This window comes from Pinus tabuliformis, chromosome 7, assembly GCF_031772625.1.
Source record: "Pinus tabuliformis cultivar Carrire ecotype Pingquan chromosome 7, CPIR1, whole genome shotgun sequence".
Taxonomy (NCBI): Eukaryota; Viridiplantae; Streptophyta; class Pinopsida; order Pinales; family Pinaceae; genus Pinus; species Pinus tabuliformis.
The window spans coordinates 1,977,556,374-1,977,575,651 of NC_142293.1; positions in this window are offsets into that span (position 1 = coordinate 1,977,556,374).

Below are 19,278 nucleotides of genomic sequence, written 5' to 3' on the forward strand. Positions count from 1 at the left end.
AACAATAAGGAAGGATGACATTCTTTATACATGTCATAGAACACATCATGGAAATCAGCAAGAGAATATAATGAACCATTTTCCAAACTTTTATACCAAGACCACGCTTTTCCTTCTAAAGTGGTCATAAACATCCTCATGAGACAATCCTCAGGAAAGTGAATCTTAAGACTGCGTACATGCATATGAAACCTAACCAAATGAAGAGCAGCATTGTCTTTCTTTTCATCTTTGAATATCGGAAGATCCTCTAACCAATCAACCTTTGGCATAGGATTTGGAAAACTAGGGATATGAGACCGATTCATAGGAGCATACCTGGCATTCATTCTTGCAGTGGAATTCATCTTGAAACTTCATCAAGCTACTGATCTTCTAGCAGTGGAGTCACCTTCCAATTTCTTATTTGATGTGTGGAGTCGCCAAGGTAGTTTTGCAGCCTCAAATAGATGTCTGAGCTCCTGCTACCTTCAGAAGTTCAGCTTCATGATTTCGGGAATGAATAATCATCAGACTCCCGGCAGACGCACCAAAATGTTATCTCAAAATCAGACCCTGATAGGCTGCTGATCAAACTATCTCAGTGTAACTGTTTCAAACCAATCTTTTGCCTAAGGTTTAGCCTCCTTAGCCTGAGAGGGCTCTCTCAAAAGGTTATTGATTTTGATTAAAAATAAGAGGGCTAACTCTTGTTAAATAACAGTGACAAATATGAAGGTTGGACAAACATTACATAAGTTTCCATTGGGCCTATGGAGTCAATAAAACCTCAGAAAATAATGATACAACCTTTACATAGAAGTCAGGGCATGTGGCATTTAAATGTTCAAAACACAACTCTTATAAAACCACAGTTCATGAATGTGTACAGGAAATCAGAGCAGCATAAGTGAATTCTGAGTGATTACACATCTATGCAACTGTAAAATAAATCAAGGATAAAGTAAAACCACACATCTTGAACATAGAAACACTTTATGAATACTGAGAAGAAAAGCAGTTCTATTATATTACTGAATTTTGTCTTTCTACATAAGCCAAAACAGTACTCTGTTTTATAAAATCTCCAACCCTCATTACATCACTGTCTTAGCTATATATAGAATTCTTATTTTACCTAATTCGAGATTCCTCCTCTAGCATGAGGGGAATTCGATAACTACTTTTGATGACACCTATCTGCTATGCAACTAACTATTAAATACAATAAAGTGCTAACTGGAGTTTTAAAGAGTTCTAATTTGACTATGAATCTAACTCTATCTTCCATGCATAACGATTTCTCCTTGTTCTTTGACACCTGGTCCCTTTTTGATCTGGCTGAGCTGGGTGTTTAATACTCCATATCGACTTTGAACGCTGAATCCTTTAACTGCTTAGTGGTGTTAGGAGATGTCCCTTGCTTCTCGGTTCCAGTTCTCCTCAAATTGTTCGAATATACAGCAGCATGTCTTCTAGCCTTTAATAACCCAAAAATATAGAACACTACCATGTTCCTGATGTGTTGGAGGCTTCATCGATGGACAAGTGTGCAGGCCAAAGTTCCTTGTATGCAACTCATTTAATACCCTATGAACGGTGATAAAGTGGCTTTATAACAAAAATTTAAACTTGAGTTAAAATATTCCACCTTTTTTAAAGTACACCTGTCTTGATCTGAATGGTGATTGTAGCTCCATCTGATATCTTGCATATCCTTTAGGTGTCTCTCTTTCAAAATTCCTGCTCATAATACCAAACTGCCTGTCATGCGCAAAAATCATCACCTACAGCAGTTTCGTAGCGCGCTACGAAACTGCTGAGTTTTTAAAAACAGAGTCTTCCTTTCATAGCTAAATGATCGCCATTGCTCATGGCTTAAACGCCTTACTCCCTTGATTGTTTTGAAAAGATTTGCTTGCAACTTTTCAAGAAACAGATATTTCTCCTGAGGAAACGATGCAATGACACCAATAACACCATTCACTGTTCCAAATGTAACTGTATGAATCTGGCTAGTACCTCACGTGCAAATTGTATAGGCATCTTCTCTTCAGGTGCAAGGGGATGTGCTAATATAGTTCCCTCTTGATTGCAACCAAAAACAGGGCTGGCAGCTATGAAATGATTCCTTCCTGCATTTCACATCTGTGGTCTGTTCGTTTTGCAGGTGTCTCTGATCTTCTACCAAAAAGTGTTTTTGGAGTTAAAGGAGAGTAACTCATGCTGCAAATTTGATATGAATTATTTCCACTTGTACAGAACAGTGGACTATTCATATTTTGCTCAACAAGAATCCCGCCTGTTTGCACATTCTCAAAACTCGATTGAATGCTCGCCTTGTGTATTTCATCTTTGCCACTTCGTCCAATGTCAGATTGATGATTACCTACAACACCAATATCCACACCACACCCATTTTTAACTTCTGTATAGTTTGTACCTTCAAAAGCATACAATAACTGTTTCTCCTTGGATTTTCCAGGCACTGTACTTTTTGCTTTTAAACAATATGGTGGGGATACAATAATTGGTTTTTTGCTTGACGGCAAAGAAACTCCATCTTCAGGAAAGGAAATCTGAAAATCTGCACTGGAGGTATCCTTCAATGAATTCTCCTTTTCATCTAATGAACCATGTGACAGAAAACTGTCATGGTCTACTGCACTGGCCTCCTCCTTGTCATGTTGATGGAGAAAGTGGCTTCCCCTTTTCCTTGTTCTTTGCAGAAGAGCCAAGTTCACCCTCTGTAAGTTTTAGAGCACAAGACCGAAGAAATGCAATTGCATTCAAACTAACATCCTTGTTGAATCTGCTATCTGTAAATGCAATCAAACAGTTCACACAATCTGTGAATGTTGTCGTCTCTGTTTCAGTTATGTAAGGAAAATAGTCCCGCACTATTTTTTCAATTGTTTCAAATGCTAAGAGTACAATATTCTTGTAATCATCATAGGCTGCTGTTGTGAACACCATGAAGATGATTTTCCAACCTGATTTCACCAACTCCTCACGTTCTAGGAACTTCATAGCAAGTTGTCGTAGGGAATCCATTGCAAAAATAGCGATGGATAAATTTTCAGAACATCCAATTGTAACGAAGAAATCAGAAAGCACACTCCAAATGTGAGACCACATTAGCCTAATGCGGTTCATGTTATAGTGCGCAATCTCAACAATTTTAGTAAGGCTAAGAACCCGAGGATCAGTTGGGGACCGTAGCTCCTCCATAGAAACTTTACAAAGTGCCTTTACAAAATCAACGATTGCCTCACTGTTCAACCTTTGGCTTCGTGTGAATATGCGATTCATTTCAGAGCTGCCAATCTGTTCAAGCATGTTTAAATTGGTAACCAAATTGTTCATCTGCTCAGTTGTAACCACTCCTGAAGCATGACCCCCAACACCAGCACTATCATATGATCCCCGTCGAGCAGCTGCAGCTGCATATTGCAACCGGCCAGGCCCCTTCCTTTTGAGAACTGGAAGAATGGGTGATTTGGGTTGCTTTATCTTCTCTGATTCATTCTGAGGTACTGCAAAAAATGTAGCATCTGGATGAGCGCCCTCCCCTAGCAGGTGTCAACTGATTTGTTCTTCTAATTGTGTTTCATGAACAGGTCAGAATACCACATTGAAATAAAACAGATAATCGAACCCACTAGGCTATTCGTGTCAAGATAACTGTATCCTGAGGCACGCAAGCCTGATACAGTTATTGCATTGCTCTTTTGATTGATGCCAACAAGCAACTTTCCATTAAATGCATTCAGATAGTAAACAGAACCCTTTGTCTCCTTCTCAGCAACAACTGCAACATGTGTCAGTACCACAACATCTAACGATCTAAAACATAGCAGATTCTGATAAGTATGACAGCTGGGTGAGAATGACTATGGATTCAAAAGAAAATCCCCAATTTTGTAGCGCAGCCAGTACAAAATATGAATTATGCGCTACGAAACCACCTAAACATGTTGCGCTGCGAAACTGCTAAAAAGGATTTATGTGCTTTACCATCAAACAAATGTAAGACATTTGGCATTGAAATTTTGTCAGTGATAACACTGGGCATGATTGCAGCACCTCTAAAGCCGACATTGCTGAGGGGAAACAGCTAAATCCTCAACAATGTTGTAATTCTGGGCCGCTCTCGCATGTGGATTGAAAGCAGACCTTCGAAGTACACCCTTGGCGGGCGGTTTGATCACTAAGTCAGGGTTAGGTTTCTTGATCTGTAGTGGATCGGAACCGGGAGCTGAGGTTGATGGATTTGACTGAGAAGATTCTACTTCTTTCGATCCATCAACAGGACTTTTACTACCATAATCATGTGACCGAGTCGCAATCCTTACATGAGACATCATCAATATGGGTTCTTCAGTGGCACTCGAGGAAGAACCTATCATTTTACTATCTTTCGGAAATGGGTCCTTCAAGACAGAAGGAATTTGGGAACCTTTGACAATTTTCGCAACCTCGGCCCGATGAGGGCAATCTCTTGTAAAATGATCTTCTTCACAAATAAGACAAGGATAACGAGGCTTGCGCTTTTCGTCATTAGTTTCCGACTTTTCTGTTTTCTCCTTTGGAGTTTTGTCTGCTTTATTCTTCTTCTTGCCTTTCTTTTTCCCACCGTTTTTTGATTTAGCCGTAGATGACTCTACAGCGTGAATATCAGCGGAAACTTCAGCAGAAGATTCTCCTGTCGGGGAGTCTGGTAAGGTTATAATGGGTGAAGAATTCTTTGAAGACTTCTTCTTGCTTTTAGTATTCACCGTACCAATCATGCCATCAGCAGCGAGATCCCGAAGGAGCAACAGCGATTTGATTTGACTTTGGAAGATCTGGGATCTTTTCGTGTAACGTACCCGACTTAGTGTAAACTAAGTCAAGGTACTGCGCTTGAGCAATCACTTGCTCCTCAGTAACTACTCCGGCCTTAGCTACGTCTTCAGTAATCTTCGGTAATAATGATTTAACAAACCATTCAGCTAAGATTTGGTCCGGGATAAAAACTTTCACTAATCGCCTTCGACGTCTCCATTCATGAATATGATCGGAAATATAAGTGGACGTTGACTGTTTTAATGAAGTTAGTAACTCGGTGCCATTATCATATCTGACCGACAACTGAAAATGAGTTAAGAACGAGGTAGCTAACTGACTAAAATTATAAAAAGAGGCCCGTGGTAACTCAATGTACCACTTGGCCGCGAGACCAATGAGTGTACGCTGAAAAAGACGTAAACGGATCGAATCATCCGAGATGGAATTTGAGGCACACCAGAGGTGGTAAGTCATCACATGATTTGACGGGTCCTCTCCAGACTTACCTTCGAACTTGGGTATGTCACTGGGCAACTTATTTGGCATTGGCGGCCAAAACGGAAGATAATTGATCGGATCGTTCGTTAGGCGCGTCAAGTCTGGTAAATCCAAAGTTGCGATAAACGGTAATTGCCGATTAGGATCCCTAAAACTCTGGGTCACAAGACCAGTCCCAGGAGGAGGATATCCAGGATAACTTGGAATAGGAATCGCATTCGGGATATTGTATCCTCCCGGAAAACCAGGATTAACCGGACCGTACTGGGGTTGTTGTGGTTGTTGATAAGTGTACCCAGGATACGGTTGATACTGGTAAACTGGTTGCTAGACAGCAGGCCCGTATTGGTACTGTCCCTGGTACGGTTGATAAATGAATTGTGGTTGACTAGTGACAACCGTACTTAAACCAGGCTGTCCTACAGGTATCTGAACCGTAGTTTGAATCGTGGATCCAGACAATGGTAAAGATGTCTGAGGAGTAGTGGCAGAGACAGTAGAAACCGGAGTTGTCGATACTCCAGAAGTAAGTGTGGTGGATGGAACAGATGTTGTGGTAGTTGCAGCAGTCATTTGAGATGGAGTACTAGGTGCAATGGGCGACTGAGTAACTACCGAAGGTACAGAAGTTTGAACATTATACTGGACTGGTTGCTGGGGTGAACCAGTAACTAAAGGTTGTCCAGTTTGAGATGACAACTGTACGCTTATCTGCAACACCTATTGAACTTGCGATGGATCCCACACTATGTTCATTGCGGGGTATTGACCCATGACAGGTTGAGGATATTGGGATCCATAACCGGATTGAGGGTAGGATTGATAATTGAAAGGTAGATTTCCCGTACCTTGAATATACGATTAACCTTGGGGTGGTTGATAACCTTGACTCGAGTACTGACCTTGGGGTAGATACCCTTGAGGTAAGTACTGATACTGGGGTTGACCTTGAGGCATAAATTGATACTGAGGTTGACCTTGGGGTACATATTGAGGCTGGGGTTGACCTTGAGGAATGTACTGTACCATGGGTACATACTGTCCTTGAGGTTGCCCCCCAGACACAATTTGTGTACCTTGAGGTTGCCCCCCAGGCGTTAATTGAGGCTGCCCCCAGGCGGTAACTGGCCACCTTGAGGTTGAGAACTGGGAATTGAACCTGACATCATGTAAATGTCTCCTACGCCCAACGGTTTATTACCATTGTTTCCAGTTAATAACCCATGTTCAATGGGTTGAGGAGATGCTCCCACAAAAGTACCCGAAAGTGACTGATACCCAGCAGGAACAGAAAGACCGCCGTACAAGAAAGATTCAGGAGATTGAGTAAACATAGATGACTGACCAGACATATTTATAGGAGTATAAATACCTCCGGATGGATAAGGAGTACGAGGTGGCGAAAAACTTGACCCTGAGTTGTCCAAGTAATTAGTTAACGAAAGATACCAAGTAGTACTTCTAGGTGGACTGTAAAAAATGGATTCACGCTCCCTTAGATCAATAGTAGGTTGATCTTCAGGGATAGGGACGCCTATATCTTCTTCTGGAGCAAGTTCTTCAATAGCTATCAAACCAGAAGGAAGATTTTCGGTGATGACTCTTTCTACCCTAGGTGAATCAGGAACACTAGAAGTTGGAGTAACAGGTTCAGATATTTCAGGTTCTTCGCCTATATCACTAGTAGATGAAAAACTACCAGCAAGCTCAGAAACTGCAATAGCTTCAGGATTATAACCTGTTTCTAGACTTTGGTAATCGGGATGGACTACCAATGAAGACTCTCCTTCTTCAGGTGAACCTACTTTACTGCCACTAGGAGTTACAAGGACCTTCAAACCTTCGTAATGACCCGAGACGTCTTCAGGAGGTTGGCCCCGAAGTCTACGGGACTTCCTCAACAAATCGGCCACGGTTACAATCTTAGGAGACTGGCCCCGAAGTCTACGGGATTGTCTCGGTAATTCAGCCACAGTTAAAACTTTTAACTACTGCACACGCAAACAAAGTAAAATCTCAAAGCAAACCGCCTAAAGTCTCTAAAGAATCAAACAAATTCGAATCACACGCCTAAAGAATCTAGGGCGTCAAACCAAACACAAACAGTAACCTTCCGGACCGAAAACACTAGTTGGTGATGAAGCCCAACATCGCCGAATTCAGTACAGAAGTGGTGGGTGGAACAGTTACCTCGGCAACCTGCTTAATGAATAGACTGGACCAAGTTCCTCCACTTTAACCGTCTCGAGTGAAGTGAACCCCCCAGAAAATCCAAGTGAGTCTAGCCAACATCTGCTCCAGGTACAGTGGGATCTTCCCTCCACCGTCACCTTGGGTAGAATCCTAAAGATAATGGTCACTAAGGTTACCAACAGCAACAAATATACCTGGGGGAACATTCTACGACCCGATAGCATGCAAGGGCAGAGTAACAAGCTCAATCCCCTTTCCGACTCCTTGACAATAATCCAAGGTTTACCGACAAGTGACCCCAGGCTTCTCGACAATAATCCGAGGTTTACCATTTGTAGTACGTGCGTATCTGGCGTCTTTCCCAATGAAGGAGGATTGATCCCCTCACTGGTTCGGACACGGTCTCGTGCTTCTCCTTTAAGAGGAGCTTTCCCAGAGTACAAATGAAACAGTTGGATTTATCCTACCACAAGATAAGCTACTTGTTTGGTTTTACTGTCTTGGAGAGTTAATTACTCTCCTACTCCAAGACACTAGCCTGATCTATATTGGTGTTTCAGAGCCCTAGTAAATAAAAAGTTACTAAGTTGATTTTACTTTAAGCATTAATTTTTATGGCTTTTCTTTAGGACAAAAGGTAGCGGAGATGAAACTGATGGTGTGTAGACTCGACTCAAATCCACTAAAAAGACGCACTTAGGATGATTTATACTAATTTTCTTTTTCAATGAATTCCCTAGCTAAGAGAGTTGGAGAATGCAAAATTGATATAAAGACAACTTTCTTGGCAATGAAAATCAAAGAAACAATCTCTTTATCTTTTCCAAGGCATACAACACATGACCACTAATTATTTCACGAAAATTCCTTTTCTTTTCAAAGACGCAAATGCTACTAAAGCAAACTTTTCTTCAAAAGAGATTTTTGGATTTTTTTTCTATATTAACAAAGCATATAAAAATCAAAAATCAAATTTTAAAAAATCTAAGACAATCAAATCAATTTTACCTAAAAGCAAATCTAAGCGAAATTCACCTAATAAGCAAATCTAATGAGGCCAAAGCCTACCAAGTATGATTCCAGGATGTTTTACTCAGTTATGATTTAACCAAGGACTAGTCAATGCAGAATAAAAAACTAGTCAAAAACAAAAATCAAAATCTTTTGTTCTTTTTCATAAAAATGAAATTCAGAGTCTAATCAACAAACTTTTTCGAGATTCCGCAAAGAGACAACACAAAGGTAGGTTTCTCACAAAGGTTGATTCTATGAAAGGTCCGACTCCTAAGAAGACTGAAAAGACCAGGGATATCCAAGGTTTTACGACTTCTAAAGCCAAAGTCACTACAGGACCAATGCAAAAATCAAACCCTAGGGCTAGAACCTCTTATGAATTTCACTAAAACTCTTGACACTGATGAAACAAGTTTAGGTGAAGATTTATGGCAGGTAACCAGTGGATCTGGGTAGTAAAAACAACTTATAAACAAAATCTAAAAGGCAAAAAGGAAAAAATTGAAATTTTCTCAATTTTGACAGGGTACGCAGGCAACCTGTTTGCACAGGTGCGTGTACGCTCTGTGCACAAAGCTGCAGTGCGTACAGGTACGCACTGTGCTTAACGCAGAGGCTGCGTACTTCTAGCAAAACCAAGAAAAACTAAAATCTAACTTAACCCTAAGCTATTCCACCCAAATGCACAGCCAAACAGCCAAAAACCAGAAAGAAAAAGACTTTACTCAGATCAAAGTTTCACACAAAGGAGAAATCAATCACATCAATGGAGTTCCCCAGTGGAGTCGCCATTTTGTCATGCGGAAAGAGTCAATTTTGCAGACAAAACCGACCTCCCTAGAAGCTAAGGCTTTCTAGTGACAAACAAGACAATTAAACACTATCTTTCCCTAAATATGCATTTAGAATACAAGTAATCAGGTGTTTATAACATACCTTTAGTCCAACGCTTTGTAGTAGTCCAGTCTCTCCGATCCGGATGAGCTCCTCCTTCTCTTCGAAACCTGCATTCACTAACAAGCAAACGATTACATAGCACCTGAATAACTCATAAAATAAAACATATTCATCATAAAGACCAAGGAGTATATGAAACAAATCATGTATAACAACTTGTTGAGAAAAATGAGCTTAATTGTATTAAGTGGAAACAAAAGAAACCATTACAACCAGCGCCTTGGTGTTGTGCAGGTCCCTTCCAGAGTCCAACAAGAGTTCTCCTTTACTTTGATCAGCTCACCCACTTCCAAATGAAGCTAAGAAAGGATGGGAATCTCTCCTCTCAAGCTCTATAAGGGAGTCCTAATCTCAGCAGCATCTACCCTTAGGAATGTTCAGCTTTCAACCTCCCCTCCCTCTGGCCCAATGCCTGTATTTATAGTGCTTTGGAGGAAGTTAATCAGGTCCACCATGAATGGGATAAGCCCCTCTTTCAATGGGATAGCTCCCCTCTTCATGGGATAAGTTCCTCTTTCATTGGGATGCATGAACCATTTGGAGGCACTCAATCCACGTCAAACCATCTTCTAGAATGCTCTAGAAATGACAACAAGTAACTTTTTTGAAGTGAAACTTGTGCCTTTTGACCTTTACAGGAGTACGCACCCACCCCTTTATATACAGAGCGTACAAGTACGCAGGTTTTATGAACTGGAGGTGCGTACATGCAGGTAAGGCTAAGAGAAACTGCGTAACCAGAGTTAATTGACTTTTTAAGGACTTTCTCTCTTTCTTGGAGTTTGACATGAGGAGCAGAGGTATGAGACTTGCCAAGGAGGATAGTATGACAGTTGATAGAGCCATACTAACTGTAGATAGTCATGGTGACAAATTTTAGTGTAACAGCCCTATCGATCGTAATGCACTGAACACAACATTCGGGAAGATTGACTGCCGTACCGTAAAAAGTATTCTGCAGTTTTGCGATTGGTTTGGTAATACCTTTGTCTAGATTTCCAGAGTAGTCTCTTTCATTCCTTTTTAGAATCCTTAAAGGAAAAGATCCATATGAGCACTTGTCACTTCAGGCTCATTAAAAATCGAAGGCGACTAGAGTCATCTTTAGCTTTTTTTCGACTCTTAAAAATTGAAAAAGCAAGTTGTGTCAAAGCATCTAAAATTTATTTTAATCGGAATAACGTCACTGTTCCCTCATTGATCTTAGGTTGAGAAAATGGAGTCCACCAACCAAGGATTTCCCCTTGGGGGAAATCCTAGTCCTTTCTCCTCTTGGGGAGATGTTGGTGCACCTCATATGGCCACATTGTCCTTCTAGGACTGACAATTGGCCTGCTAGTATGGCTGTTATGAAACCAACTAAAAAGATAGAAAAGAGAGATCAATGCCTTAGAATTCAGCCTCTTCGAGGGGCCAACCTCCTTTACATTACACAAATGAACAATTCTTCGATGATACAAATGAAAAGACCTCCTTTCTATATATAGGAGTCTAAGGGGTCATAACATAATTAGAGTCGACATAACAATAATAATGTAAGGGCACAATAATAACAATAGTGGGCTTCTATGTGGCACAATAGTAACAATATGGGCACTACATGGGTACATCAATATAATAAGTGGGTTGTTTTAATAACAATAAGGGGTTACAATAGTAGTATAGGGGCCTAACAATGGCTTTTCTCGACCTCTGTCATTCAAAACACCGTGATTCCTTAGCAATCGAATCAGCAACTAGATGATACTAGAGTTACCCCCCAACCTTCTACTTCGTTTATTTCTCCCTCTCCTTCTTCGTCTTCGCTTGGTGAAGCTAGTAACACTAGAAACCAAGTAATTGAGAAGAAGAAGAAAGGGAAGGGGAAGAAGAAGAAGGAGCCAACGGCAAAAAGGGGCAATCATACATCGTCTAGCGGAAATCCACACACTGCACCATCCAAACCTAAATCTCCATGTGTCATCTATAAAGGGGACCATTATCATCGAGATTGTCCTTGCATCCCACGGATCTTAAGGGATTGGTCTCCCCGCTTGCACAACCCGGTGTCGTCGATCTCTGACGATCATGTTGAGAGTACACCGTCAACTAGTGAGAATGAAGTCACTGGACAAAAAGGAAAATCTAAGTTTCCTTGCAGACTGTGTGAAGGCGATCATGCCCTCCACCATTGTCCCTTCCTGGATGAAGCTAAAAGAGTCTTGGATAACCATCCTACATCACCGCAGCGACTTCCTCTTGGATACAGGAAACTCTTGCCAAGTCCATTGCTAGTTGAAAATCCCACTGGCACACCTTTGTTGTCGGTCGAAGCACCTATCATTGAAGATAAACCCTCTGAGTCCACATCAGACCAAAGTCAACAGGTCGAGATGGTAGTCGACCCCATATTGTCTTCAGAGGATTTACATTCAGATGATACAATCACCAAAGAGAATGAGAACACCACTGTTCAAATTCTTTTTGTAAACACAGACTCCGATGAACATGGGGGCAATCTACCCGTTCCTTTACTGCAGGAAGGAAGTTCATCAGAGATGTATCTGGCTGTTTATTCGGTCCCACCTCCAAGCAACCTAATCGTCTCCTTCGATTGGGATCTAGTAGGCAGACCCCGTCTACCATCTAATGTACCATTCCGAATCATAGTGCAAACTTACAGAATGGTCATGGTTGGTACCATCATAGATGAAGGGGCTTCTCTGAGTATCCTTTCCTCAACTGCCTGGAAAGCGCTTGGTTCGCCATCGCTTTTGCTTGAGATGCGAAATTTGACAGGCTTTGACAAAGGAACTAGTAGACCATTAGGGATCCTTCCAAATTTGCCTATAACTTTGAGAAGGAAAACCGTTTATCTGAACGTAATGGTCGTCTAAGGACCTTTAGATTACAATCTACTCCTTGGGCGTGACTACATTTATAGCATGGGAGCTGTTGGGCCTCAAAATAGTCCCTATTTTCACTCCATTATTCACCAATATCTTCACATTTTACCTTCATGTGACCTCCATTCCACCTCCACATCATTACATTTACCTCATTATTGGGTTATAACAATGCTTTTCCAAAGTTTATTAATTCTTAACATTTTTAAGTGGATTTATGGCTAAACTTTAGAAAATAATATGCTTATACTTATACCTAACAATTAGAATGAGTTTGTTGACATGTGTAGGTACAAAGGAAGCTTCCAAGACATCTTTATGTGGCCTTGAATGATCAAATTCGAATTTGATAAGATAAGCCTCATGGAAAAGATCATGATCTCATGGAGAAGATCATGGACCTCATGGAGGAGATCATGGAGGATAGGGTTATGTGTCTAGATGGTTGAGAAATGTATGGAACTAAAGAGAGATTAGTGGATCATCATTATGAGTTTGTTATCTCATCTCATTGTATAAATAGGAGTACCTCCTCCATTCCAAAGAGAGGACTCTTGGAGCATTGTATCCAACTTATGATGGAATAGAATAAAGCTTCATTTTACATATATTTTCATTATGTAGTTTTAGATATAAGTTGTACATATATTTCCATTATGTAGTTTTAGATATAAGTTGCCTTAATGTAGTATATGGAATAGCTTGTCACTTTGTTCTTAGGAGAATTGAGCTCACTCTAGAAGGATCAAAGGAACATGTTATTTCATATTAGATCTTATTTCATTTAATTGCTTAGATGTTTGATGTTTGAGGATTTGTTTGTGATTGATGAATGAGTTTTAAATTAGAATCTTATCAGCATATGAGAGGATAACCAAGGGTCTAAGTTAGGCTCTCTCTCTATTTGATTTGCATGATAATTGAAATTCATTCTTTTGCTTTTATGTTTCAAGTTATTTCATTTCTTATGCTTATGAATGAATCTTAGTTTAGTTTGGATTAGTACATGAGAGGACAATCAAGAGACTAAGTTAGTCTTTCTCTCTCTTTGAATCTGAACAACAATTAAAGTTCATTCTCTTGTCTTCATTTCAAGTTTCTAGTTTTATGTAATCAATGATTTCTCTATGATACTGTAGGGAAGGACAACCAAGACCTCCTTAGTTAGGAGCCTCTTCCCTTGCATATTATATTGAATCGTAAATAATTTAGCTAGACATAGAGTTAGTTGCCTACTCCTGCATATATTTTGCTGGCATCATCACAAGCTTATGAGTTTCCCTGGTTGATAATTTAATGAAGCAATTTAAGCCCAATAAATTGCCCAACAGGAGCCATTGTCTCCTCACTCTTTCGAGTGATGTGTTTTCCGCATGAAGGCAGAGTGGTCCAGCTCGTAGACCAGCTTTCATTCCCCGGTTCACACATAGCTAATAGTAAAATGCCATCCCTAATGGGTCTTTTTGCGCAAGGAATGTCTCATCAATCTCCAGTCCGTCCACCTGATGAGCGCGAGTGATTTGGTGGTTGTGACTGAAACCCAGGGGGCATGCACCCTGGTCTGCTTCGGCAGGAAAACTTCCGGTATAGGGTAGGTTTCCACAGAGGATATATGACTAGTTTGACACACCCGTCCATTTAGGAAAATGGGATTAGAATGGAATAAGATACTTTCGTCAGAAGGTATGCCTTTCCCGATAAAACAAATGTTTTGTCTGCAAATTGAAAGGTAACCTGGAAACTCTACTTCGCTATACCTGGGGGCATGCAAACATTTTTGCATGAAGGTGAAAAGCGACCATTTATTTTCCTAGTTTGTAGATTCTTAACCCTTTAAACTCGTAGGATTGGTCATTCCTAGCTTACATAATAAAAGGAGTCGGAGCAAAATTTCGAATGGTGCAAGCTCCCTAAAAAATGAACCTATAGATGAGACATCCTTATTGTACGACTGGCACGAGCAGTTTTACACAAAGTTCAAGCTCGTTAAACATAAACCTAGCAATGAGCATATGTTCCACTAGAGTTTAAGCTCATTAAAAAATGAACCCACCTCCGGTAAATAACCATTGTGAACGCATTATCATCAGCTTTTGAGCCTTGATCGTGTTCTTACTATCACCTCCACTCTGTTTTAGCCGATCATACGCCTCCATTTGATTGTTTACCCCTTTTGAGGAACAGCTATGACGAGTGATTCTGTTAGCCATCTTCTTAACACTGCCGTGATTAGAAAATTCCAACCCTTACCTAGAACTAGCTGCTACCCGAATATGTCACTCGTTCCTCAAAAAACGAGTCTCCTTTAAGCTCTTTTCATATGACTCATAAAATATGAAAAGATTGTCAAGCAATTGGCCTCTCCAACTCATTAAAGTGATTGGAAGTGCCATCCCTCCTCTAGATTTTAATCTTTTTGGACCTGAGGGATTATTACACAAAAAGATCGAGCGTTTGTCTTGTTCGGCTTGTTAAAACTATTGAAAAGTCATCCCTTTCACATTGTTTTATACTTTTTCGGACTTAAGGGATTATACTACGAAAAAGGAATATTGGAGTTTCCTTTCCGTTCCTTTTCAGACTCTCTAAAATTGAAAAGGATCGAGTTATCCTTGTCGTTAAACTCGTTAAAACAATAGCGACAAACTTGTCCATTTAGACAAGAGCGAGTTTCACTGTCGCTAGGCTCGTTAAAACATAGCGATGGGTTTTCCCGAAGGGAAAATTATAGAACAAGCATATGTTATCCTCCTCAAGCTTGTTATAGACATTTTTGGGCCCTATAACCCCAAGCATGAAATGTCCATAAACCAAGGGCTCCTAAGTCCCTAAAAGTGTTGTTCTAACCCCTAAAGGAACAAGGTCAACTGATTACAACTTCTCCCAGAAGTTCTCCATGAAAAACTACTCAGAACTGGTCAAAACTGGATCATTTCACTTGCTCCATGGCCAGGGTGCGATGCATTGCACATTGTACATGCGTGAAGTGCGTTGCATTTCAAAAAGCCCTTCTATGGGGTGCGATGGACGAGAAAAAACAAGTGGCGGAAGCAGTTTGCGAGGTGGATGATCATGGAATCTTCGAGAAACTTATCTTGGGACACTTGCCTCTCAGAATCGCCCAAGGATGAGTAAGAGATCAATGAGATCTCCAAGTGGCATGAAGAACTATCAGAGAGAAGACACTAATCAAAAACCCAGAGCTGACTCACACCTTTGCAAATATCTATATATAGATCTCTCATCCCAGAGATCCAGAGGTTAGAGGCTGGAATTTTGCATATTGTAAGGAATTGCTGTTGGTTTCTAGAGACAAACATCAGATTGTTGGGTGATCTAAGCTTTGTTTGAGGTGAAGAGGGGCTTCTTTGCTGGGAGGTTGATGCTGGGTCAGAACAACTGGTTGTAACTCCTCCTGGATCTTTTCTTGTTTATCAATAAAAGCTATTTGAGTTTTCCTCCATGCTTTTGTATCATTGATGCTTGTTACATTTGTATGGTCAATTTACATCTAATCCTAGATTGTTTATGATTATAGATCCATGTCTTTGTATAGTGCTATGCTTCTGTGATCTTACAGGTACTTTGTGAAGCTGGGCTTGCTGGGAGCAGGTAGCTGGGGACTATCAAAGAAGAGAGGGATCGAATCGAAGGATTAGCGCAAGACAGAGGTTGGTCTTTCTGTTCCTCTCTATCTATAATTCATAAAGGAAAAACATAAGTAGTTTTTCTCTGTTTGTTTCTAAGGCAGCTGTCACACCTTAGTGGGATAGAGCAGTTCTAAATAGACACTTTTCCCTGTAACAAAATGGTGACTCCACTGGGGAGCTAATTAGTTTGTTTGTTTATCATTCTTTGTTGGTTGTTTCATAAAATTACAAGTAGCATTCGAACTGCATTTTCCATAACAAATGCAAAGTAGATAATTGCTACTTCAATCCATCTACCGGATCTATTTATGATTTAAACAACTGATTCACAAACTATCTGGTTGCCCTTGTGATAGCTCTTAGATCCTCCTTAGATCTATCCTTGATTGTTGCATTACTGATTGCTTTTTACTCAGCCAAAACCCAAGAATTGAATTGCAAACTGTGACCCGGAACCCGAACAGAGTCTCGTTTCTGGCCCAATGCAGGTACTATTCAAAGATTCTGAATTTCAACACACTTCCCGAGTGGACAACCTGCGCTGCATTTCAGATTCTCTGTGTTACAGGTGCGCTGATCAGACTAGCTCTGTGTAGCTATGGCTTCTGTGATTCATTCTTTCCAGTTCTATTCCTGAATCTTGCTGCCTGTGATCAGTATATGTCTGTTTGAAACCCCTTTTCCTTACTGTTATTCTGCCTCTGTACAAAAGAACTGTAGATGTTTTTGTGTGTTTGTTGAGTCGTTTACAGTTATCCTTTGCAAAAGTAACGTAATTGTACTGTCATCCTTTGATTTGAATCTGTCACAAGTGTCGATTTCGATTGTAGGAAAGAGTTTGATTGCTGTTGATGGTCGATTATCCTGTTACTATTGCTTTTGGTCTGAATTTGTAATTTTCTATTGTTGAGAACAAGTATTCATTTCAAAATCGTAAGGTGTTGTAATCGTCACCATTTTTTGATTTCGAAAGAAGCTTGTTGATATTTGTCGCTTGAAAAGAAATTCAGATTTGTGCATCAACTTTCGTTTTAGCATTCATATATTAAGAAAGCTGAAAACAAATACATGCATGTGCATTTGCATATAGACAGTCTGATTGGCTTGACTTAGGAAAGTGCATTTAGAGTGTGCTCTTTGCTCTTTGTGAAAAGATTCTGTCCTTCTTTTCCCTAGTAGCTAGGATTTTCATTGCATAAAGAAGATAAAAAGTTTGTTTATCATCTTAGATTGCATTTTAGGAATTACATCTACATCTCGTGGTGAACCCAAAAGGCAAACTTCATAAACAAGATCAACTTAAAATAAATTCAATGAATCTAACAACGCTTTGGAACTTAACGCACAACATTTAGAAGTCTAGGCTAGAGACGTATTCCGGCGTCGTAAAGCCTGGTAACTTTGTTCTCACTGATGGTTGGGTGATTCCTCCACTTTGAGACGATAGGTGCTAGTACGGACTTGTGCTCCCACGTACCATCGAGTATATTTTGGGAGACCCCAATAGGCTTAATCCTTTATCCATAGGAAGCCATGTCTACCGCCCTATCGATCGCAATGCACTGAACACAGCATTCGGGAAGATTGACTGCCGCACCGTAAAAAGTATTCTGCAGTTTTGCGATTGGTTTGGTAATCCCTCTACCTAGATTTCCAGAGCTGTCCCTTTCGTTCCTTTTCAGACTCCTTAACAGAAAAGGTCCATCTGAGCACTTGTCACTTCAGGCTCATTAAAAATTGAAGGCGACTAGAGTCATCTTTTGTTTCTTCTCGACTCTTAAAAATTGAAAAAACAAGTTGTGTTTAAGCGTCTAAAATTCATCTAATTCGGAAACATAATTCCCCTTTATTTTTAGTTGATCGAGTAATCCGCGATCGTGGAAGAAAGTCAATCGAAATCGCTAGAAAATCTTTTGGATAGACTAGATATGTCTGAACAACCGTTGACATCCAGGACTGTGTCATCCGATGCAGCAGCGGCAGAGCCTCCTACTGCTACTCCAACGATGTTCGCCGGTATACCATCTGTCCTGGCAAGTTGTCAACAACAAGCCGGAGTCCAATCAGGGACTGTTTCGACGACATGGTCAGTTCCTATTTCTTCACCTAGATTATCATCTGGTATTTCTTATGTTGAAACTCAAAAAATCGATCCAATGTGTCTTCAAAGGCCAATATACCCTTTAAGTACTGGATTGCCACCATATGGAGGGAAGTATGCCTTTTCATTGTTCCCTCCCGGAGAACAACCATGTGTGTTATCGGGAAAAGTGTCTATTCAGAATGACCCTATCCCACTGGGTTGTGACAGAGACCTCAGAAACAAACAGGGAAAACTACTCTTGTATTCTCCTTTATGAACTATAAACGAAGATGAATAGGATGAACCAACCTGTGTCTTGTGCTAGTCCTTTGATCCAATCTCTCTTCTCTTTGACAGCTTCCAGCTATCTGCTCCCTCGCTTGCCCAGCGTCACCAAGTTCCTGCAAGTTCACAGAAGAAAGAAACTACACAAAGACATAGATTTATGTTCATAAAAAGCTTAGGATCAGATTTAAGCTAAACATACAAATATAATACACATCAATGATATACAAGCATGTAGGAGAAACTCAAATAGTTTTATTGATAAAACAAGAAGATCCAGGAGGAGTTACAACCGATGATTCCTGATCCAGCATCAACCTCCCAGCATAGAATCCCTTCTTCACCTCTAACAAAGCATAAATCACCCAATACTCTGATATCTATCACAAAACCAACAACAATTCTCTGCAATGTACAAAATTCCAGCCTCCGGATCTCTTGGTGAGGGATCCATATATAGATGTATGCAAAGAGGATGAGTTAGCTCATGAATTGATTAGTGGCTTCTCTCTGTCAGTTCTTTCTTCCACTTGGAGACTGAGAGCCTCTTACTCATGACTGGTCGAATTCAGTGAGGCAAGTGTCATTGGAGAAGATTCTGGAAGCTTCCATTGTCTCTCCACCTCGTGGAATGACTCTGCCACTTGTCATTTCCTGCTCAACGCACCCTGGTATTGCATTCAAGTGCGTTGCAACGCACCTAGCCAGTGTATTTGGGTGCTTTGCAACGCAGCTAGCTAGTGGAGCATCTGAAATGATCCTGATTTGACTAGTTCTGAGCAGTTTCTGGTGGAGAACTTCTGGGAGAAGCTGTAATTTGTTGACCTTGTTTCTTTAGGAGCTGGAACAACACTTTTAGGGACTTAGGATCCCTTGGTTTATGGACATTTCATGCTTATAGCTG